This window comes from Ictidomys tridecemlineatus, chromosome 4 (assembly GCF_052094955.1).
Source record: "Ictidomys tridecemlineatus isolate mIctTri1 chromosome 4, mIctTri1.hap1, whole genome shotgun sequence".
NCBI classification, from domain to species: Eukaryota; Metazoa; Chordata; class Mammalia; order Rodentia; family Sciuridae; genus Ictidomys; species Ictidomys tridecemlineatus.
In genome coordinates, this window is record NC_135480.1 from 24730534 (window position 1) to 24756579 (window position 26046).

General features: G+C 35.5%; 1 protein-coding gene across 7 annotated transcripts in view; it reads left to right on the forward strand.

Annotated features, from left to right (window-relative positions):
• Positions 1-26046, forward strand: part of Lrrc4c (leucine rich repeat containing 4C) — a 1114683-nt gene that overhangs the window by 393897 nt on the left and 694740 nt on the right. Inside the window, exon 1 of one of the 7 annotated variants that reach the window (XM_078046214.1) lies at positions 6635-6730. The exons of the other annotated variants lie outside the window; for them this stretch is intronic. The gene's annotated coding sequence lies outside the window, so the exon portion shown is untranslated. Of the gene's footprint in view, positions 1-6634; positions 6731-26046 lie in introns of those variants that run through there. 7 annotated transcript variants of the gene reach the window in all.

Below are 26046 nucleotides of genomic sequence, written 5' to 3' on the forward strand. Positions count from 1 at the left end.
TGTGAAACCAGAAAATAGCTGGAACTAGGAAGAAGTGTTGGGACTGGCAACTTGGCTGGTCTGGGTGTCGCGAATGTGTACAGTAGATGAAGGCTGCTGTCCAACCTCACAATTTAGCGATTCCTCTTTCGATCTCTGGCGTGCCCCTGATGACAAATGAAGTTTGTCAAATTATTATATTTTTCTTGTAACAAGCAATATTATCTGCCTTTTCAAAGAATATTTCAGAATCATGAACACAGAGAAAATTATCCCTATTGTAGGAATCCCACAAACTGTGGAACTAGGTAATGAATGAATTTGGAAAGTGTTTCCTTAGACTTCTTCATATCCTATTGCAAAGTAACTAATACTTAAGATTGAACCTCACTTTTGTTGCCACAGTATTCTTAGGGTGAGAAATCTGCAGGTTGTACAAATCGTAGCAAGGATGTAAGGGGATATTACAAAATAAATTTGGAGATATAGGCTGGAACCAGTAAATGGAAGAGTCTTCTAGGCCAAACAGTGGTTTTGTATTTGCCCTGAGTGAAATGGAAGATTCCTAAGCTTTTTAAAGATTAGCTGAAATATTATTCTATATGCTGTGTGAATTAAATTTTTAAATAGGCAAGAAAAAGACAAGTAGTCACATATGATTATGTCTAAAGTTAGGTAGCTAAAGAAGGGAGGGAAATTCAAAATTTGGAAACATTTTGAAGTTAGCTCTTTTGATGGATCGTACATGATTTAAAAAGTGAAGAAAAGATCAAGAATGTCTCCTAGGTACTTGGGCAAGTAGGAGGTTAATATACATTTTTTTTTTCTGAAATAGTAAAGAGTAGAGAAGAAACAATTTGGAAAAGTTTCAAAAGTTTTGGTTTAGACAGAGGAAGTGGAGATGCATAATAGATAGCTACATAATCTAGTAAGCAGTTGTTCATATACCTATGAAGCTTCATTTGTTATATTTACTTTCTACTCTGTTTCATGACTTATATGTGAATGAGAGCCAAGTGCTTTCTCTGGGCTCACATAGATTTCCAGATCCATAGAAGTACAATCTCACAATTCAACATGGGTTATATTTAAGGGAACTTCTTATTGGGTGTGAACTGCAAAGTCAGATCTAGTTATTCTGATTCTTAGTCTACCTCATTGTACAACTTTGACAATCAATAAAGAAAAAAAAAACTAATCAGTTCTCAGGGGCATATATGACACTGTATTTCTAGGATTTTCTGGGAAATGTTACAATTGTGTCAACAAAAATTCCCAAATCATAAAAGTGTTCTATCAGTTCTTTCCAAGATTCACCTCTAGTGATTTTGAATGTTTTATCTCTGAAAAGAGAATAATTTCCTGATGAGTCAGGCTTTTGGTCCTACTGGTCATGTTAGAGAAACTGTTATATGAAAGGAGAGAAAGGACTAGATGCTTAAAAGGTAGATGTCACTGGGGAGGAATGGTGAAATTATGAAGGACATAAAACAGAAAAAAAATCTTTAAAGAGAGAATAAAGGAAAGATGGTAGAATTTCCAAGTTAGGGCAGAGGGTTCAGTTATTGGCTCTAAAGATTACTTCATAATGATTGGTTATAAAATTTAGTTGATGAAGAGGAATCATTGCCTTCTATGGGATAAAGATTTGGAGAGCTGTAGATGTGGGGGAAATAAGTCTATTTGGAGAAACTTTGGCATCAAGAGAAATTATATAGCATGCATCTCCAGGGTTTTGAACTATGGTAGGAATAGCATCCAAAGGAAAATTGTAAACCTCCAAGCAGAAATTTGGAAAGGATAACCCTTATCCTATGTTAATTGCAAATTAACATATCTCTTGCAGAGGGAAGCCCCCAGTTTTTCAACATGCCTGATTGCTATAGTGCAGCCAAGGTTATTTTTCTGGGAAGAACATTGTCAACTCTCTGCCAGGGGAATTCCAGGGTTGCCAATTGGCCAGCAATGTCACATCACACCTTATTGTTAGTTCATGGAAACACTAAGGGGTGAAATCTCTCTTTGGGTGGCCATGATGCTCTTTGTGGCATTCAGGAATCTTATGGAAGAATTACCTCACCTGGATATTGGTGATATTTTATAATTCTGAAATGCAATAAACATGCCAAAGTGTGTGGGTGACAAATCAATAGTTTTTTCAGGAAAATCGAATAACACTCTGCTACACATTGAACTTTTGGAAGAAAAAAAAAAAACAATTACATTCCAATGGTTCAGAACAAGATAGAGCCAAAAGTGATAGTAATATGCTCCATCCAGATCCTGTTATCTTCAGCAAAGGATACAATATTAGCTTTTTTGAATGCCGAGGGCCAACTTGTCCTGCTCTTGTGATCACTTTGTGCTGAATTCTCCAGTTATACATGGCTTCTTGCCCTATCATCCTCAAATCATTATGATATGACGCTTTTGCATTGTGTCACCGATGCTAAGATTCTTGATGTGGAATCCTTGTGCTAGATTATTGATGTGAAATTCACAGTTAAATGAACCAAAATGTAAAGCCATCGTTTTCTGCCTTGTGTCTCTTGTGACTTGTGCAACACTTTTTTTTTTTTTTTGTAGTGTAGGGCGGGGGAGGTTGATTCTTGCAATAGAAATATTAGATGTCAAAAGGAGAAAAATAGAATATGAATAATGCTGAGAAGGTCTGTCTCTGAAGAGGAGAAAACATTCAAACCTGAAAGTTTTAACCATGATTCCTTTTGTCCATAAAAGGGAGAAAAAAAATAAGTAAAATTAAGTCTAAAAAGTTTAAATCAACAACATTTTTATTAAAATTGAGTGATATTTTTAATTTTTTTCATAAGTAGGTGACTTTAATGGGTGCTTTTAAATAATCAAATGGAGCAACAACTCATCTGGAACTTTTCTTAATCCTTAAATTACTACTGGTGGATTCTATATAATATATTGCCAAATTCAAATTAGTCTAATAGGAACAGCTAAGATAATCTAACTATTTTTTTAATTTAATTTAATTTAATGATTCAGCAAACTTCAAACGGGGGTGGGGGGCAAAACACTACCAACAACAAAAAATCCAAATAAATGTCCAGGCTTTCACAGTTCAATGAAGGCAGAAGAGGAGGTATTTACCCACAAGGTCAGTATTTTCCCCAACAACCTAATTAAAGATGCTGCTGCAGTACAGCAGCACCACTGAATTTAACACACACAGAATGTAACTTGTATTCAAATAGTTAAATGAGGACTAAAATTATTAAAACTATTTTAAGAAATATGCTATATTTCATTCACTCTTAGAAATGGATAATTTGTGAGTGTTGAGAAGTAATTGAAATTCCCAGCACTCAACATGGATAAACTTAGAAAGAAGGATGGTATACTTTGTTTATATTCTGTCTTTGAATTTCAGGAAAAAAAAAAGGCTTCATAGTATATCTAGATTTTAAAAAGATGTTTGATAAAATCTCTCAATATCCTTATGGGAAAAGAAGAGAAGCACCAGTAGGCAGATCAATGGTTTAATTTCAAATTCATACTATAATAGCCTTACTATTTTCAAGTTCTGTTCAAGAAGAGGCACTAGATTTGAGTTTGGTACCACTCTCAATGGATAGAAGTTAAATGATATAATTTGAGTGGCATTAAAATGTAATGGAGTTTCTTAAGAACTACATTCATCAATGCAACATATAAGTAATCAAAAAATTCTATAAGGTAATGAATTTCTCATCACTAGATGTTTTCAACCAGAGAGTTTAAAAAAAATCTACATCAGGCAGAGATTAAGAAAATATATTGCAGTGTTCTCAGAATGGTTAAATTCTAAATTCTTATAAAATTAGCATAGATCTAAAAATGTTTTTATTTTTGTACATTGTTTCTATCAAGAAAATTAAACTAAGAAATTTTAAAAAGTTCAACTCACATAAAACTATTAGTAGTAAGCCAATTATTGCATCTTAATATAAACACCATGTTTCTATAAAAATTTCTTATTTAAACACAATTTAACAAGACCACTGTTATTTTAAAATGTTCTGATTTAATAGAAGAGAGATGGGTTCTCCATCTTCTAATTTAGTCCTTTCAGATATGTCTTTTAATTTGAAATATTGAAAAAAATCAGCCATAACACAAATGTATAGTTTAAATATGGGGGTAGATATATATTAATTACCTTTTTGGAAATTGTGGATGTGGACATTTCTTAAGTTAATTGTAATATGCAAACAGAAACCATATCAATGAGCCTCCCAAATCTGTTCAATTGCAAGACATGGGTCTAATTGGCTAGTTGATATTTTATTCATATGTAATTTTATACTGTCATGCATTAGTCATTTGAAAAATATTTGACAGACCTTCCACATATTGACACATTTTATTATACAATATAAAAACTACATTCATCAATGCAACATATAACTAATCAAAAAATTCTATAAGCATCTAGATGCTGTCCAGTTCACCGTGATGAAACCAGGTTGTCCAAAATTCTGATATTTTCTCAAAATATCAAATTTTATTAGAGGCTGCAAATAATAATTTTTTAAAGCGGAAAAATCATTTTATTAAATTTTGAGAAAATATCTGCCAAATAGCCATGTGTGAAAGACCATGATTTGCATATAGTTCATTTTATCAATTAAAAACAATGTTCTATATAGAAATCAACTAGATCAACCCACAACTCAATCATGCATGCATTTTTTTTCAAAGAGACGACTATTGTACTTTTCTAATATAGAAAAAGCATGTCCTTTTATTTTAGATTACATCACATAGACAATTTAAAAAGATGTGTTCTCCAAGGTCAGAATTTAAAGTCATTTATAATTTTTACTGATTCCTCAAGGACCATCTTTAGTGAAATAGGCATTTATTTTGCAGGCAGCATGTGGAATTGAAATACTGTGACCACTAATTTAGTCTGTGCTACTGCCTTGATTCCTATTGAGGAATCATTAGATGCATCTGCACTGCTTCAGCACCTTCAGCAAAAGTGTCATCACAGTGAAAAAGGCAAATGATGTCTTGCTATTCATTTTGAGTACACTTTAACCTTGTGGAATTCCTAAGAGGTTAGGGGATCTTGAGTATTCCACCAACCATGTTTGGAGAATCATTCACCCAGTGATGAATAACACAGGGTCTGAATTTAGACTGCTTGAGTTCAAATTCCGGCACAAAAGTTGTGAAAATTTGGACAAGTTATCCAACATTTTCACTCCTGTTGCCTCATCTGTAAAGTGGAGACAATTATGGTAATTATTGCATGGGATAACTGAATTTTTCAAGAGAAAATATTGTAAACCAAGTGGCACAGTATTTGACTATAATCAATTTAGTTTTATATATTTCATGACTGTAGCAATAATAATTCAGTTGTTGGAACTTGTAAAAGATAATCAGGATCTGTGATTTGGTCCATTATACAGTTAGAATACATTGTATTGAAAATATTTTTAATGCTCATTCTCTGACTCGTGTGTGTGTGTGTTGGGGGGGTGCTGGGCATGAAACCCTGGGCTTTATGTATTTCAAACAAGCACTCTACAACTGAGCTACATCCCCAACCCCTTCTGATTATTTTTAACATGTAAAACCTTCTACCACTGTGAAACTTGTAAAACTTAGGATATAGCTGCATTAAGAGATATATAGTGTGTAAAAGGTTAAATCATTCCTGTTCCCAAAGTCAGCCCAAGTAAACATATCAGTTGAGGAAAAATCATAAACACAATATGTACAGTCAGTTTTGAGCCTACACCTTCTAATCAGAATACTATGTATCAACCTTTCCTATACAGTGTCTACCAACATACTCTTTCTTCCTTTCTAACTTTCTGCAGTGGAGCACAGAGGTTAGTCAGGGTTGTGAAACCTGAGCACAGGGATTTGAATCCCAGATTAATCTCTGATTATCATTTTCCTCACCATTCTGAACATCAGTTTTTTTTTTCATCTGAAATGTAATAACATTTGCACCTACTTTATGGAGCATATATGAAGATTAACGTTTGCAAAGTGCTTTGGACAGTGTCTGGCATACAAAAAGAAATCAAAATTGCTCTCAATTATGTTAGAAAAGGCACTACACCTGGAAAATTTTAATATGTTCAGTAATATTTTGTTTAATTGTTTAATGAGCTAAGCATATTCAGTATTTCACGTTTTTATGGAAATGTCCTAGGCTTGGGTTTCAAAGACAAATTAACTCATTTTTATGTCATTTGAGGTTCTTGATGTTAAACGGTAAATGTGGCTTTCGACAAATTAGCAGTGAGTCAAAGATTATCTAACTTTGTGGTGGGAGTGGGAGAAAAAGAAAACAATGATATATTTTAAAATAATTTACAGAAAGTAAGCCATGGATACGAATCAAGATAGCATCCTGATTCTTAATGGAAGCTGTTATGGTTTAGAAGTGATGTTTGCCAAAAGCTCACCTGTGAGAGAATGCAAGAAGTTTTGGTACAGAGGTGATTGGGTTATAGCCTTAACCTAATTAGTGAATTAATCCCTGGTGGCATTAATTGAGTGGTAACTGGACCCAGGTGAGGTGTGGCTGGAGGAAGTGTTTCATTGGCAGTGTGGCTATGGGGGATATATTTTGTATCTAGGGAATGAAGTCTCTCTCTGCTTTCGGATCACCATGTGAGCTGCTTCCCTCTGCCACACTCTTGTGCCACAATGTTCTGTCTCACCTCCAGCCCCAAGGAATGGAGCCAGCCTGCTATGGATTAAGACCCCTGAAACTGTGAGTCCTCAAATAACATTTTCTTCCCTAAAATTATTGTGGTCAGATCTTTTAGTCACAGCAGTGAAAAAAGTTGACTAAAACAAGCAGAGATTTGAATCTTGAATAGGTATTAACCTTTCTTTGTTGGATCAGAGACCCCGCCAGTAGAATAACACCACATGTGCTGTGGATCAAGACAGCTGTCCCCATGTATGTCAGTGAAATCTCAGTTCACAAGAAAGGTGAACTTGGTTTTCCTGCTGATTGGTTTATTTTACCCACTATAAGAAAGGACTAATTTCAAGAGTAAAGTTCAGTTCAGGGGATTGAGCACAGGGTTTCTATTTCTGGCTTCTTATGAACTTGAAGAACCACTCTGTATTATCACCAAAGACAAAGGGCATACTCCCCTTGCAACTAACCTTTATAACTCAGAGCCCAAGTACCTAGTTCATTGCAGAGCTGGGGCCCTGGGAGTAAGAAGGAAGAACTGTAATTGAAAATGATGATGAGAAAATATCACCAGCTTACTCAGCATAATTGTTGCTGGGGAACCTTTGATTCATCTGCTAACTAAACTTAAAAAAATGTTCTACTCCTTTGAGCAGACACTGCAGGAGACAATATATCTATGGAGGAGCCAGCTGGACTTGATCCTGTCCTGCAACTCATCAAAAGCCTTGTGAGGTCCAATACCATTGCAGAATCTCCTAAGCATTGATCCTCACAGAGGCAGGAAGAGTTCAGCTGGGTATTTTAATCCCACAAGAGTGAGAGGCATTGGCACTTAGCAAATCCTCTTTTAATTTGCTCTCAGAGAAAATTCAATTGAGACATCATTAAAAGAACAGAAACTGGCATGGCACCATTTGTAGGGTCTATCTTTGAGCTATCATTGAATTTTTTGTCTTTTTTTTTCAATCATTGTGTTTCAAAGGATAGTTATGATGGACAGGTTTTTTTTTTTCTGAACAATCTTCTGCAAAAGAGCTTATATTTCTTTTTAAAGAGCAAAACCAAGAATACACACATGTATGAATGGCACACACACACACACACACACACACACAGGCACACACACACACATACACACCCATTACTCACCTGCACCTGCTGAGCCCTTCTCAGTGAATGGCCAGTTAAACAGCACCGTAATTCCATGCTCAAATATCAGTTGAAGATCAGGCGTGTCTGAAAAGTGATTGAAAAAACACAGCAAAAATTACAATGAGCTTTGAAATCAAGACAGATGAAGTAAATAAAAATTATTATAAGACCATAATAAATTCTGAGTTTCTGTCCTCATCTACAAAATAAGAACACGAATATTTTGAGGGTGTTTGATAATTAAATATTCAGTTTATTTCAATAATTTGGCAACTTTAAGCTACTGAGCCTGAGCTTCTTGCCATATACATCAATGTGAGTAAATACAGTGCCTTTTGTTTCCTGTTGCTGCCAAAGTCTGGATATTCACTAGTCTCTGTTGCTTTGTACATAACATTAATATAATAATACTTCCTATGACAAAGCGTTGTGAGAACTAAATGTAGAAATGCACAAAACATGCTTAGCAGAGATCTCTAGAAAGTACCATCGCTCCTTTGCTGTAGCCAGTGTTGCTATAAATCATCCATTAAACTGAGGCAACCTTTAGTCTCTCATTTACATCATGAGCATTTTTTCACAAACCACTGACTTTCTCAGGCTGATCATTTTTGTATGTCATGATCAGGGTGATTTAAAAAAACTAAAAATTTCTCTATAAATTCATGAGTACATTTATGTATGCATGTGCGCACACACAAACACACACATATATACCTTTCTGTGTTTGCACACACCCACAGAACCATGCTTTGAAGATGATGTATCAGTCAAAAACACACTGTGTTTGTCATGGATGGTGGTCCCATAAGATTATACTAGAGCTCAGAAATTCCTCTTCTCTGGTGTTGCCCTAGAAAAAAGCATTTTTCTTAGGTGCTTGAGGTTATGCTTATATAAACACCTATAGGACTGCAAGCCAGTTTAAAAGGTGCCACAGTAATGTGCATATATAATAGTTCATAATGATAATAAAAATCATGTTGCTGTCTTAAGTGTTAACTATACTCTCCTTTTTTATTGTTATTTTCAAGTATTTTACTTCTACTTACAGAAGTTACTTACTGTAAAACATTATGCCACGTAAAATCTGCAGCAACCTCATACATTTCTTGCTTTCTGTGTTTCTTGATTGCATCACTTTCGCTTGTCTCTAATTTATCTCATGTTGTTCTGTTCAGCTATACTATATGACACACATGTACCACACACCTGGGTGTGTAGTAGCTATGACATCTACGTCTAGGATCTTTGAACAATGACAAAATTTCCAAATAATGAGTTGCTCACCCATATTTTATTAAGCAATTCATGACTCCATATATGTGTATATAAATAAATAAATAATAATTTTACAAGGAAGGTAACCCTGATTGCAATGCTAATGAGAAAGTTGATGTCTTAAACCAAAATTCTAACCAATGTTCTTGTTTTATTTGCTGTGGCAGTAAAAAAGAGCTTTTTTGATAGTCACAATTGTAAGACAATATCCCTGGGCTGTAATTTTGACAACCCTCTCTGCAGTCTTGATTTTATCTCTATTTAAATTGTATTTGTCATCTCTCAAAATCATGGATCAGGCATGCCTTTACCAACATTTTCCCTCTACCATGGCAAACATAGCTGAGATTTCTGTTATTACCATGTCTAGAGTACCCTCAACCAGACCTCTTTTTGTACAACATCATATTGGGTTTATTTTCATTGTGAAACAATTTCAAATTTATAGAAAATTTGCAAGTATAATTTTGCAACACTTATCATATACTCTTACCATATTCACCAATTTTACTTATTTACTACATTTATTTTAATCTGTATATGTGTTCATACATATATATAAATAAGTCAATAATAACAAAAATTATATATATATACGCAATTATCAATTTCAGAACATTTAATATTGACATAAATGCCATTTAATTTATAATCCATATGCTTGTCAGTTGTTCAAAAATGTCCTTTATAGATCTTTCCTTCCTTTAGTAGTGGGTTGTGTACACATCTTGTCCAGGATCGTGAGCACACATTGCATTTAATTGCATGTTCTCTGCTCTCTTACATTGGTTTCTAATGGATTTCATTTTGTTCTTCTCTATTGGACTTACACCTTTTATGGCAGTGATTATTTTCTATTCTAAGTCTCTCACATATGGTGAGTAGTTTGTAGTTACTACCTGTTTATTATAAATGAAGAAATAAATAAACCAAGTAAAAGAATCAGGGAGGTTGGAACATGTATTTATTTGAATGGATTGATGATCACCAAAACAACCATCACAACTATAACACACAGAGTTACTCTACTAAATAAAATATGATTTTTATATTGTAGGGGATACTTAGGATCCCTTGGGGAAACATTCAGGGTCAATTTTGATTAATCACAGTTTTAAAGTATCTGTTTCTCCCATTAGATGTATTTGGGTGGATGAGAGAGTAGGTGGAGAACCCCACAACATCATGGACAGACCAGGTTGAAGATTTTAGGCTCACTGTCACCTGTAGACACCACGGTGGCCCCCTAATAGGACACCTGTATATGTTCTCTGTTATGGGCCTTTTCTTCTTCTTTCTTTCTTTCTTTTTCTTTTTCTTCCTTTATTTATTTATTTATTTTTTTGGTAGATGGACACAATACCTTCATTTCATTTATTTTGTGTGGTGCTGTGAATCTAACCCAGTGCCTCACACATGGTAGCCAAGTGGTCTATCACTGAGTCACAAGCACAATCACATCTGTTATGGGCTTTTAGAGTTAATTATGAAAATCAAAGTTTTAAGAACTTAAACTATGCATGCTACAAGTCTATTTCATAAAAGATAATTAGATTAGATAGAACAAAACCCATGGGGTTATGCCAAAATGTGTTGTTGGCAGTAGGTAGAAAGATAACTGCGAGACCTCAGAAAAGTGAAAAAGTGCAGGCATTGATATTTGCACTAGGTTTAAGGGAGGGGAAAGTGAGATAGATAGATAGATAGATAGAAAGATAGATAGATAGAGAATACTATAATAATAGAAGCCATAATCAGTAAAAAGCAGAAACATATTCAAGGTCATGTTTTGAATACAGTTATAAGTACTCAGGTTTCATAGTGGAGTTCTTGCATGGAAATAGAATATTAAGTGAGCATTGTGGAACTGAGTTGATAAGTAGCAGAGAGTTATTGATGGTTTCTAAACTCTGTTTGATCAGAGTTGTGTTTCAAATGCAAATAGTGCTATCTTCTAGGAAGTACATCACCCACACCTAGTTTATGAAAGATGAAATACACATAAAATTGTTAACTATAAGTGTACATTATACAAATGTTCCATAGTTCATATATGTGATATTAAAAGTTCTTCTGGTGGATGTTTTATAGCTATTAAAACTTTAAAGAAAAATGATTTGGAATTTTTTAATGATAAATTGGTCAAAGCATTTGTGATTTTCAGATCCTAAAGCTGAATATCTGCCAACCTTCATGAAAATAAAGCAAAAAAAAAAAAATTACGTCTTTTTTACCATAGTTACAATGTGGTACTTTTTTCCAACATCAACTGAAAAACAAAACAACCAAAACAAAAAGGGAGATAAATTTATCTTCTTCTAGTCAGCAATAACTTAGGAGAAGAAAAAGCAATAGTTTCAAAACTGTATAAATTTTAATTGGTTCAATCTTTCTGAAATGTGTGCAAGGAGAAAAAAGGGTTGTGTTTCAAAAGACAATGGTGATGGCAATGAATTGTATTGTCTTCATGCCATGCTAAACCCGTGGAGAAAGAATCTGGAGAAGTATTACCAAGCCACAGAGACTTCTTTCTTCTTTCATCTGCTCCTCCTCCTTGCCTTGCTCCTGTCTGCTTCAGAAGCAGAGCACAGCTGGAGTTCCATTAATGAGTGTCAGCCAGATTAGAGGGTTATTTCTCTGACAGCAGGCCATCAGTTGTCATGACAATTTGACCTGGTTCTTTAAGTTAGATTGTCTACAACTAAAACTATCGCACTAACTTTCTTTTCTCCTCGGAGTGGGAATCAAGGATTGTCCACTACCTTTCCCAGGAGAGCTGATCATTCTGTCTGTTTACTCACAGAATTTTGTCCTACTTCAATTAATACTGAGATGGCATATTTGTATAAAATTGGGGTAATACAGCAACTCACACAAAAGTCCTTTGTTGCATTTGAAGGAGTCTCCACAACTAGTTCAGAACTTGACCAGGCAAATTCAAAATGCTGTCTTCCTATCCTTATGATTGCACTGAGGATGAATGGATGGATAGAAGAAAGAAATAGAGAAAGAAAGAAAGAAAGAAAGAAAGAAAGAAAGAAAGAAAGAAAAAAAGAAAGAACACATTTGTTTAGTCTCATTTGAGAATTGTAGACCAGCATATTCAACTATAACCTGCTCATATGTCATGTGCTCTTACCTTTGTCTTTTATATCCTTCGATGTCATTTATTCAATAATACCATTCTAGGACAGTGCATATCATATCCCAATAATACAGTTAAATATTTTATTTTCATTAAATGGTGGCATGTTCATCTTTGTGATTATACACTCACCAATATAATGTCCATTGGCCACATACAGCCATTTAAATTTCTATTTATATAATGAAATACATAATATTTTTTTCTGTGTCACTCTAGTCAAATGTGTGGCTAATGGCTATCATACTGAGTGGAATTGACACTGAATATTTAAATAAATACAGAGATTTCAGTTGGATAATTCTGAGCTACACTCTTTGCTGTTCAATGAGTGGTCCAGCAACATCTGTACCTACTACAAATTCGAAATCTTGAGCCTCAAATCCAATCTATATTTTATAGTATGACATTTTATAGTATGACTCTAGTACATAGGGTGGTTTATATGCACATTGAAGTGCATAAACCCCTGGTCTACCTTACAATCTTAGTTTGCAATTGGTGTTTGCTGAATGTGTAAACAAATGAAGAATACACCCTGTTTCAGTATACATTTGAGAAAAAAGCTCCTAGAATCAACTGTCTTAGTTTTATGTAAGTCACCAATTTCTGCCTAGCATCCTAACTTCTTTATCAAAGTCACTATGTATTTTAATATGCAGTTGATATATGGATGAATGAACTATGGCACATTTTTCAGCCAGGTTTCAGGCTACCCTCTTCATCGAGATGTATTAGCATGTCCCCATAATCTCTATTTGCCATTTCTGAGCTGCTGGTTCTAGGGGTGATAACTGTGCTGATGTTTCTAAATGTCTCAAGAGAAAAACATTGAATGATTTATCCAGAAATATTTGTGGGAATTTAGTCATTGGGAGGTTTGACTGAATGGAGAATGTCTGGATATATTATTTTCTTCAGCTTCTGGAAGCTTGAGATTAAAAAAAAATATATGTTAGGGAAATTTTCCCTTTCTTTGAAAAAGTTATTGATATTAATCTTTAATGCTTAGTTGTATAATATTTTGCTATGTTGAAATACATCTTTAAATAAGTTAAATAGAGGGAAAAATCCTTGGAATCATCTGTTTTGATATTATTATTTTTTTTGACTAATGGGATATTAATGTTCAGTTTTTTAATAATTGATTTTGCTTTCTTATTACTTGACCCATATCTTTTCACTTGGTTAGGGCATTGGGTTTAACTGGGTAATCACTGGAGCTTCAAAGGGGCAGGTTAGTTCCCATATTCCATGGGAAGCTTTCCAAATGGTGGTGTTTTTGAATAGTATGTGTGTGGATATGAGCAGGAATGTGTGTGTGACTTCCATCCTGCCCTAAGAAAACTTTTGTCTGGATGTTATCCTCATCCCAGACTGATCCTGTGAACTGAGAGTCTAGTTACAGTGGTGAGACTGTAGAATGAGGGACACAGCCAATAGTACTCTTCTGCAGGAAGCAAGAAACACTGATGTTTGTCACAATTGAAGTTTATTAAACCATAGATGTTGGAGTTAGCTTGAGTACCTGCTCTATGACTCCCTCACTTTGTGACCGTGGGTAGGTTATTTAACCTCTTTTATCCTCCAGTTTCTCAGACTTAAGAGAAAGACAGCAAGCATACCTTTATCAAAGTACTATTATGAGAATCAGATAATTTAATATAAGTTAGCTGGTCATTGCTTGAATTTATAAATGTTGCCACTTACTACATGGTGATGCTCACACTTGTACAGAGCCCATATGCAAATAGGGTTCACTCAGTGTGGTCCTTTGTGTAACTAGAAGAGACTCTTTATTATAGCACCTTTTTAAAAATTTTATATATATAAAATTTTATATACACACCAGGGATTGAACCCGGGGGTGCTTAACCACATTCTTACCCCTTTTTACTTTTTATTTTGAGAGAGAGTCCCACTAAGTTGCTTAGGTTTATGCTAAGTTGCTGAGGCTGACCTTGGACTCCTGATTTTTCTGCCTCAGGCTCCTCAGTCTCTGAGATTAGAGATGTGTGCCACCACACCTGGCATCATGACACTTTTTGAATTTAAGAAGCTGTAAAACAATAGTAACCCCTTGTTCTATGAAAAGGACTACTTTCTGTTTACGAAAGAACTACAGTTATGAACCTACCCAAAACTAATACGATACACAAAAGATAGGTTTCCAACCCATTCCCTCTGTACTGATCTTAACCCTTAACTATCTGGAGGAAAGGAAGTCTCATTTCTTGTGTGTCTTGGTTCATTTATTTCCTATGCTTTTTTTGGTATTCAATTAAATTCTTGCAGAAATCCTAAGTTTGTGTTTGTTCACCCAGAAATGAGTATGTAGCACAAAATTTTCTTTTTTTTCTTCTTTTTTATTGGTTGCTCAAAACATTACAATGATCTTGACATATCATATTTCATACATTTGATTTTATGAGTGCTCTCACATTGTCTTTTGCTCCAGAATACCAAATTAACATAACTGATTCTGGAATTGATCTAATCTGAATCCACTGTAGACACTTTTTTATTTAGTCTACAAGTTGGGGTCTTTCTCTGTGCTGCAAGACAGTGATATAATTACCCCTTTGATAGGAACACAGGTTTTCTGCTCAAGAGAGCATCTCTCCTACACATTTGGCTAAGTCACTGTATTTCTTGTGTGATTCCATTAAAATTCCCAGTTCTCAAAGAAAGTTGTCTCATTCCCATTTCAGTATCTTTATGTCCAATATTAGAGGTTCCAATCACAATGGAATATGTCCAAATATGCATCATTGTATTATTGTTATTTTATTATTGTCTTCATCTTGAGTGACTGGCTTTGTGGAATAAATGAATGTCTACGAAAGTCACAGGGCAGCCACTTTCAGTTCAACAGATGTTATTCTCCTTTGTTAACATTTTTTTCCCCAGTGCTAGCTACTATATATCTAAACTTGTGAAGAAAATAGTGCCTAATGAGAAAAGAAAAAAAATTCCTGTCCCTATGAAATTGAAAAAAGTCTTCATTGCTTTCCTTGTAATAAGATTTTAAATTCCCAATAAAGGGGAAGAGAATTTATCTTATCTAGTCATGTGACTAGAGTCTTCATATCAAGGAAAGCAGATGTTTCAACCTTGCTGTTTTAAGAGCTGATGGTAGGAATGGATGCTTAAAAATCCAATTGAATGTGATGTAGGAAAGGAAAATAGTTTTCTAGGTGAAACACATAAAATGGAATGAACATTTATTGTGATTAAAAAGAGAAAGTTTTCATCTTTCTTTGATTTTACGTCATCCTTGGTTATGGTTTGTTGGAGTCTTTCTAAATGCTGGTAAAGATTGATTCTATTTCATCATTTTTTTTTCACATTGAGTGCACTTGAAATCAGATTTCCAAATTTCTAACAGATCATGAGATTTTTACAGATATCATTTGTTAGCAAGTGTCCTAAATTAGAAAGGAAATGGTGAGCATTTTGAGCCAACTTATTCTAATATATGCTAGCCACAATTTGAACCAAAATCTGCTTTTCTAAAATTTTGTAATGTTATAAGTTTCTAAATAATTAACTCATCCATGGATTTAATTATTAATACACACACAGACACACACACACACACATACACACACACACACACACACACACACACACATATATATACTTACACATAAAGAGAGAGAAGGGGGTGGATTATTCAGGAAAGAGTTCAAGTCAATTGGGACAGAAATGTGTGCCCCCAAGATATTAAGAATATTATAGAAAACAACTGTTTATAAAGCTACTCAGTTCTAGGAGAACTTATAACAAATAAAATAAATATAGCATACTTTGTGTGATGATTCCAAATAAACTTTCCTGAGAAATTAATAAACTGAGCATTAAGGATGAAGGATAGTTCAGTGAAGTTAAGGATTAGAAACCAGAGGGGAGAAGGTGCAGAGCTTCCAAGAAGAACTACCAATTTCAAGGATTAGAGTTGTGTTTAATTTATTAGATTCATGGAAGTGAAAAATGTTGGTTTAAATCCAGTGAGCGAAGAAAGGAGGAGCATTAGATGGAGTTATAGCAGGATTTATCAGCTTTAGTACAATTGGTATGTAGGACTAGTTCATATATTTCTAGGAGGCGACTATATACTATAGGATATTTAACAGTATTAGTAGATACTACCTGCAGAAAATAGTAGCATACTCTTGATCATTTATAACAATCAAAAGTATCTCCAAACCTTGTCACATGTTCCCTGGGGTATAATATCTTCTCCCAGCTAAAAGCCAGATATTTGACACCCAAATTAGTGGTGTATGTCAACCACACTGACATGATGATTGGAAATCAAGTCCATCTGATTGTCAGATGCTCTAGGTCATATATTTATCAGGGATATTTCTCCTCACACTTATCCAATCTTTCCTTTTATAAATCTACCTATTTTCTATTCTATTCTATTCTAAATTTTGGTTCCACAATCAAAGAAATAGAACCACTAAAGTAAACCCCTACTACCTCACAGAAAAATTACAATTTATGAGGTGTTAAACTATACCAATGGGTTTTGAAAAAAATCATTGTTGACACCACTAGTTTGATTAGTGTTACTCTCCATATTCTGAAGCTTCTCTTTTCATTTTGATCTATGCTGCTTTTGAAAACCAGTAGTGCCATGCTGGTCATGGACTTCCTGTGACTGGTGTGCACATCATGAATGTCTTTTGCTGACCTGTCAAATCACTGAATACGTCTTTAAGCCATAGTCTCGTTTGCCTTGTAGTCCTTGCTTGTGATTATACAATGACCTCACAGCTGTTTTCCAAGTGTCTAGAATGGGGAAATATATTCAAAGTTCCTCCTGTAGGTAAAGTGAATTCAGGAAAGTAGCGTGTATAACATTCATAAGCCAAGTCAGTTCACCACCTGGAATCAAAGAGAACACCTTTCCATTGTACAATGGGAAAGCCAAATGCAAAAATGATGAATAACTACTTTTCAACAAATGCATCTGAGATGGCAGGTTTTAGGTCTGTTAGGAAATATAATTTGAGCATGTAATTGGCTAGATGATTGTGATCTTGCTGAGAAAATGCATAGCGATTTTTTTCTTATGTTTTCACTGAATGGCAGAATATCTCTTGTAACCATGCATATTCAGAAGAGACACTTCTACAAATGTCAAGTGGAGGTAGCATTCCTGGAAGTAGTATAGTATGTGGATTATTAATGTGACTTCAGATTAGCAAGTATTGAAGAAATAAGACAGTCTCTGAACTTTCAAGGGGTGTAGGATATCGAGAAGCAACATAGAATCCTATTAGAAGATTCTAGAAACCTTTTGAATCTTGCTGGATTTAAATCCCAGCTAACTGTAAATTCTTTGTCCCTTGGATACTAATGACAATAATCTTACTCTACAAAGTTATGAAGACTGAGTTCACCCATGTGAACACAAAATAATATTGTATTGGACTTTACTATGGTTGGTGTACCATTAGAGGCAAAGCACATACACAGAAATATTATAATGCAATGGAAAAACAATGTATTTAGGAAATAAGTAACAGAGAAGTAAAAGTGTTTAACTTCTTTGTGGAAAGTAATGCTGACGCAGGGTTTTAAAGGAGCAAAAAGACTGACCATGTGCTCAGTTCATGAGAAAGAGCATCCAGGCAAGGGACAGATCATTTACAAAGGTGTAACACAATCACCCATCATGGCATTGTTGGTGAACTACAAAAACTTATTGAGAAATTCAAAGTCATATTGTGATATAATGAAACATAAGGCAGAGTTTATGTAAACAGGGGTAGTGCTTATCATATTGAAGAGCTTGAACTTTATGTGAAAGGATAAACACTCTCACTTGTAATTATTCTAACCTAAGAATTATGTTGTGATTTTAACATGGCTTTATTTATTAATGTGCTATTCACAATGAACAGATGTTGTAGCATTTGGCACCATTTTAACGGTGCTGTGAGGGAGTTATCCTATGCCATCCTCAGTTAGATGCTGACTGTTAAGATGCATCAACCAATGAAACATGATACAACCCTGGAAATAGAAATGCACTGATTTCTGAGCCAGGGGACCAAGCAAATCTTCATGGACAGAAAATTAAGAATCAGAGTGAGCGTTCATAAGAAGATTCTTTTGAAAGACTAGGACTCTCATCAAATGTAAATAGTTAAGAGGTTGAATACTCCTTCAAATTAAGTTTCTTCTATGAAAAGACTCTCAAATTAGCCTGCAATGCTTCCTACATTTGGTGGGAGAGAAAAATGTTCCAAGGTACAAAAATACTTTTTAAAATACTGAGGGCAGATGAGTTGTATAACAAAGTCTTCATTCAGGTGTTCAAGTCTCAACCTTGCCATGGTCTCTGGTTTGCCCACCTGGCCATGGAAATTCTGGAAGCAATGGATGTTCTATAGCAGTGACTCTGAGCCACCAAGGAGGCACAAGAAAGGATTCCAGGATCCCTATTCTGGTCTGAACTCAGCTAGGGGATCTTTTATCTATTAGGTATGATAATTCTGCCCCATTGGTTGCTTAAAGTAGAGTAGTTTTAAAACCCAAAATTAGATTCAGATTTTTCCAACATCTTTTCTAAAAAATAATAATAATAATTCTAGTTCTATTTTTCTTCTTGGCTCCATTAACTGATTAGCCCCATCAACATCAGCTATCTTTCTAAATTCTGGTTTTTTTTCTGATGTTAAAAAATTTATGTACTAGAGGGTTGAACCTGGAGGTGCTCCACCACTGAACCATGTCACCAGTCCTTTTGTTTTTTTTTAATTTTGAGACAGGATCTTCTTAAGTTGCCTAGGATAGCTTTGAACTTGTGACCCTTCTGCTTTAGTCTCCCAAATAGCTATAATCACTAATAAACAATACCACACCTTCAAAATGGATAAACAAACCAGTGCTTCTGCAACTTTGTCCTATTTTGCCACATTTCCCCAATCCCTCTTTTTGGCCATCCTCAGTGGATTTTTTTCTTGCATTTTATAAGTGAACTCTTAGAACTTCCATGGGCCTCAGAGCCAGCCCTAGCTGATCTAGAGTAAATCTTAAGAGTTCTTCCTGGGAAACTTGTCTTATCTCTAGACAAAGTACTGTTTTGCTTTTTCTGCCAATTGTTCATGCTCTCTGTGTTTCAGTTAGCATTTGCATTGCTGTGATTAAAATATCTGGTAAGAACAATTTTAGAGGATGTTTATTTGGCACTTAGTTTCAGAGGTCTCAGTCCATACGTGGCTGGATCCATTGCTAAGTTGAAGGTGAGGCACAGCATCATGGTGGAAGGGTATAGTGGAGGAAGGCAGCTCAGAACATGGGTATCAAGAATCGGAGAAAGAGCTTCACTCACCAAGGATAAAATATATACCCCTGAAGTCATGCCCCCTGTGACCCACCTCCTCCAGCCACACCCTACCTGCTTATAGACATGACCAAATTAATTTCTATCAGGAAGTTAATGCACTGATTAACTTAACACTCTTTCTTCCATCATCTCACACATGAGCTTTTTGGGGAAATGTTATATCTAAACTATAACATTCTATTTTGCTTATATGTGTTTGTGTTTGTTTTCATCCTCTCCCACACCTACCCAGCAATCTGTCTTTCATTAATTAACGGCACAGCAAAAGTCAGCCTCCTATCAATTTGACAACCTTGAATTCTTGAAGGAGACATATAAACTGGCATCTATTAGATTGGGATTATCTGGAAGAATTTGCGGATTTTAACAGGTCACATTCACATATTTGAGGTCTGCTGATCATCAGCTAATGGAGGCTGGCTGCAGGAACTAAAAAACTTGGGTGATGGTTCTCATTGACTTTCAGTATCCAATACATTAGCACAAGTGTGTCCTCATTGCATCAGAGTACCAAGGAAACACTTGCATCTTAGATTTGGAACTGGTAGACAGGCATTTTTGCCTTGTTGTATCAATCAAAGCAAGTCACATGGCTCAGAGAGTAGGGGCATGACACCCCACAAATAATAAGAGAGTTGTTGCAAAAGTGAGAGAGATTCAGCGAAACAGGTCTCTTAGTGCTATCTACTTTAGGCCATTAAGCAGACCACCAGGAAATATTTACTATTTTTCCCAAAGCTAGGTAAATTATGTGAACATATGTGTATCTGTGGGAAGGTACTGGAAAGAGCAGAAAAATCCTATTACTTTCTGCCACACAGTTCAGCCATAGAATGAGATCAAATCTGTTTGCTTCATCTCACCTTCATTTACCAATAGTGTATTACAAGCTATTGATGCAGTAATAACAAATAACCTGACATCCCTCCTCTACCCATGTAATGATTAAAAGAACATCAAACAATCTTCAGCTCTTCTATGCTCCAGCACTTTGCAAAGGTGATGTTACTAGGTTCTGAGTCATGCTAAATTAAGCCTCTGAATTCTCCCCTTTGTGTCTGACAATGTTCACAACAGTTACATGAGGCCTTGTGTTTTCATCACATCACTGAGAGACACACTGTAAGTGGTTTAATCACCAGGCTTTCTGTCTGACTTTGAAGTGGTTAAGCTACCTTCAATTAGGAGATCTTTATTCTGTAACGTCTAGCCAAAGTGAAATATATAATATAAATACACAAATATACATGCATACATGCATATTCATACACGTTATATGACATTTATAAAACATGTACAGGACAGTTCCCTGTTGCTCTCTTAAAGACAGAGGTGATCTGCTCAAAGTAGGCTATCCAAAATCATTAACCTAATGAATGAATCCAATCTTCAATAAATTAATTAATTCATGTTTTGATCAAATGTTATTAATTCAAAGAACACTAGTTGCATAAGTTATTTAACCACTCTGATTATACTTTTTAAACAAATGGAATAAGTAAATGAAAGTACTTGAGAATTAAATATATTTTTACATTGCTAAAGTACTTAGTACATTGTCAGGCATGATATAAAGAACAACATGGAGGAGGAAAAGTTTATTTGGCTCACAGTTTCAGAGGATTTAATCCATAGATGGTTGACTTCATAGTCCTGGGCCAAAGGTGAGGCAGAACATCATGGTGGAAGAATATGGCCAAGGAAAGCATCTTAAGACATGATAGCCAGGAAGCAGAAGAAGGGAGAGAAAGAAAGAGAGCCCCTGTTCAGCAGGGACAAAATACAATTCCAGAGTCATGCCTTCAGTGACCTACCACCTCTATCCACACCTTACCTGCTTACAGTTACCATCCAGTTAATCCTATCAGTGGATTAATTCACTGATTAGCTTAAGGCTCTCATAACCCAATCATTTCACCTCTAAAATCTCTTGCATTGTCCCACACATGAGCTTTGGGGGACACCTCATATTTAGTTCAATAAAATAAGTGAAATCTGAGAGAATATGTAGGAATGGACACTGACCTGATAGCAATAGATTAGCAAAGATCCATGCATCAAGCAAAGTAGATGGGCTTCTAGTATAGCTAGCAGTAACTATACCAGCAAGAATGACACTGGGGCATGCTTTAGATGGTGGATACGTGAATAGAAAGAAAACCCAGTATCAATTACACACAATATTAGGAATCAAGCAGCATTGCCCAGAGTAGGAGGCACTGCTTAAATCCACCTACAAAACAATGAATTATTTTTTGATTTATTATACTATAAAATCATGGGATAAAACTGCCTTTCCATTAGAGATTTAGAGGAGTGTGGACCAAAACAAAATAAGAAATCATATCATCCCAAATACTGTGTTTAGCACCCTTTTCTATTCCTACCACATTATCATTTCACAAACGAAAAAAGGTTGAAAAAGTAAATTTACCAATAGGAGTTCATTGCTTAGTAAAAAGCTAATAATGGATTCTAATAACTTTAAATTCACATCCTTTGGCCTGATTGCTTCCTTGAATTTCAAGATGGCTAGGGGTGGGGAAATGGACATGACACAAAAGAAAAGGATGGGGAGACTCCTTCAGCTCAGTGATACTATGTGGGAAAGATAGTTTGGAAGGATCCTGAGAGAACATAAGACCGAAGAGAGCTATGAATGGCAGGTGGGAAAACAGGAGAAAGTCTCAGAACATCAAAGTGTCACACAAAGAACTTAAATACCCATTACGTTTTCTTAATGTCAGGCTCAGGAAGACAGGTAGAGTCCCCAGGGTCTCCTCCATGTAGTTGGAAAGCCAGAGACTTCTCATAAGTTTCCATAAACTTTGCCAAAGAGAAGGAGCCATGTCTGTTTAGCTGAGCAGACAATTTAACAAACACAAGTGGAAACCACAAGTGCATTCCATGTCTTTGGGGAAGAGGCAACACAGCTGCTGGAGTCTTATTTTCCTGTACTTGGTTGTCATTCTCATTTTAATTATCCTTGGACACTTCCTGGTGGAGAAAATCTTAAGAACTTTCTTAAGGACATATTATTTTTTCTAGAAAAAAATGACATTTTGCTAAGAACTCTTGAAAGGCAAATTTAAAGATGCAAAACAACACTCAAAGAACCTTTATAATATCCATGCTTACATATATAACAGGTAAGAATAGATATGTAATATCTATTCATATATATATATATATATATATATATATATATATATATACCTTACATGACAAGTTAAGAAGAAAGCATTTGTCGGGGGGCAGCTTGTCTAAAGACTGACAAGCAGCAGTGCAGATGAAGGTAAATTGCATACATTATCCAGATTGGGGTGAGGGCATGTAAAGAAGTAAAAGGGCCAAAGGAAACTGTAATGATCCTAATAACTTTGTGTTATTGAGTGCAATTTGTGCAGAGCTGAATGCTATCTATGGAGTCTTCAACTATGTATGGAGTCTTCTTCAGTCACAAAACTTATGTCTTTGGTTCATTCAGCCTCGTCTTTCAAACATTTTTTCTTTCTCCACTCCACAGAAATAACAGAATGCCATGTGAATGGAGGGCCAATTTAGATTTTTCTGACATTAAATTCACTGTTTCTTTAATGCACCTTAAAAGATTTTCTAATTCTCATTCTTTTAAGCAGATAAAGCTACAAAAAATTAAAATAGGTAATATGTATGCCAAGTTCCTTAACGAAATGATTAAAAAAACACTTAAAAATTATTTGTATGTGTGGTTCTCTTGAAAGTAAACCCTCTTGCTATTACAATATCTGCTGAAAGCACAGGTATGTTCATGGTATTTTATTTCCTTGATACCTGGGTGCTTTTTCTGTAGGAGAGACATACCATTTTAAACTAAAAATTGATGATAAGTGTTGGATTTCTGATTATATATTAGAGTATACCCCAAAAACCATTGTTTATAGTTTGCAAGGCACGTTTATTTCATGTCAGTTTCTATGATTCTTTGAGCTACACTGTAAGCCAGTTGAATAAAAATATTGCTGGAGTTCAAAGCCAAACTCTTCCACTTACTGTATGTCATTGGGAGTTATTTTACTTCTGTGTGGTTTAGAATTTTACATTGGTTTCTGAAACAGGCTATTGAGTTCTGTGTAATTGATGAAACTTATTTGAGGAATAAAGTTCATGTGTATAATCAAAGGTTTGTAAAAACTCACTCTAAAACTTCATACCACTTGTCAAATAGAGTAAAATTGAAAGATTTACTGATGTTCGTTGTGACAGCATTGCATTATTTTCAAAAAATTAAGCTGCATATTGTACCTATGTGAACATGATGGAAATTTTATAATTTGATGTCAATTAAATCAGTTCTAATAAAAACAGTAATTCTGCACTTGAAATATCAGGCTCCCTTTAAGTCGAAAGATTGCACTGCTGATTATCCCAGATGACTGAAATATTAATGTTTTGCATTTATAAAAACCACTCAGGTATGCACCCGTTAGCAGATGAATAAAAGTATGTCATCCTCTGTATCCTTGAATAACATGCAGAATTGTTTCAATAAGTTTAATTTGCTATTCAACTTGCCAAGTGAGGCATTCCTCCTGCTTCCTAAATGTTTACTTCAAATAATGTGCTTGCAGAAGTATGAGAGTATTTTGATTTTTCATCTCAGAAATGGCAAGTTAACTAATTTAAGAAAAAATTCATCTGTCCTACGGTTTATCACCATGTTTTAAAATTCAACCAAGTGAGTTGTTCCACTTTGTATTAGATGAGAACATAGATCTTTCTATCTGTTAAGAATACAAATAATACTTTGTATACCTGCACATATATTTCCAGCAAGATTAAATCTCCTTCATTATCTAACCTGGCAGGCATGTCTTTAGTACTTTGACAAGGATTTACTTATGAAAGTTATTTGCTCAAGACCACACTGAAAAACAGCTCTATTGACTTTCCTATATTTGGATTTCCTTAGTTGACAGCATTTATTTATTACAATATATTATTATTTTATGGATACACTAAATCCCAGACTAGGGGTCACAATATTTTTCAGTTTGTTGATGAAACTCTTAAACTGAGTGGATGAATGCAAGAATATGTCATAGTATAGTCCTGGAACTCAAGAGTCTGAACTCAGTGCCCCAAAGCTGAAGGGGCTGGAGTCCAGGTGTGAACAGGCCTGACTTTTCTTCTCCAGGTGCTGAGGGCCATTGCCAAGTAGGAATGACGCATCGAAATCCTTGCCAGCGTACCCCATGTTAAATGTGGTAATGCTGGCATCTTTGCTGATGGTGTCACCAGTGACGCAATTTTTCCAAAGGAGCCATCAATTGGCTTGGTGTCGTGGCATTTCTGTATCCTCCTCCCTTCTACTAGTGATGGTCTAAAATTTGGGGGCCAACAGAGGTGAGGCAAAGAACCTCACCCCCCCCCCCGCACCAAGGCTAAATTTGGGGGCCAACAGAGGTGAGGCAAGAACCTCACCCCCCCACTGGTGCTTAGGCCTATCCACAAGCATGGCTGAATGCTGGACCCGTAGTCAGTGACGGGTTGATCTGATTGCAGTGGATTCAACCTAAGACAGGAAACTGACGCCTAAAGGTCAGTTCTCCCATGACGGGTAAGAACCATATGTTGAATTGGACAACCTACCAGGCATGGTCCTAAGCCACATTGCTTGTTGTTTAATTAATCAGAAGGGGGGAGATGCTGAGAGCCATTGCTAAGTAGGAATGATGCATCGAAATCCTTGCCAGCGTAGCCCATGTTAAATGGACTTGCCTTGGAAATTTGCTGTGACCTTGCATGTGTGTTTGAGAAAGGTGACCCTGCTCAATGACCAGGGTGGATCCAGGATTAGGGTGTATCCTGCAGGTTTGAGGAGGTATCCTGTCCTTGGGTTTAGGGCATGCCCAGTTTAAGACAATAGGAGTTTTAGGGAAGTTGGAGGTTGAAGATTATTCCTGCTGGGAGTAGGACATGCCTGCTGCCTGAGTTCCCAGCTGAGTTCTCATGGAGAGAAGGTATTTAGGCCGTGAATTGTGCGGGAGATGGGGATTTCCCCTGAGCATGTGTGGAGGCTGGTGTGAGATTGGGAATAAAGAATTGCTGTTTGAACCTACAAAGCTGTGTGGTGGCTCGTGATCTTGTGCCAAGCCGAGACATTGGCATTTAGCATGCAGGCTCTAGGGAGAATCTGTTTTCTAGTTTCTCCAGGATTCTTGCACTTTCTATCTAATGGACCCTTTCTCCACCTTCAAAACTCACATGTATTCCTTTTTTTCTTCTCTGATTTCTGCTTCTATTTTAGGTCTCATAGGTCAATGTCTGTAGCAATTATTGATTTGGCAATAGGCAGTTCATTAATAAATGGATGTGACTATGTTTCAATAAAAACATTTTTATAAAACGAAGTCACCATCCAAATTTGACTTGTGGACTATAGTCTGATGACCT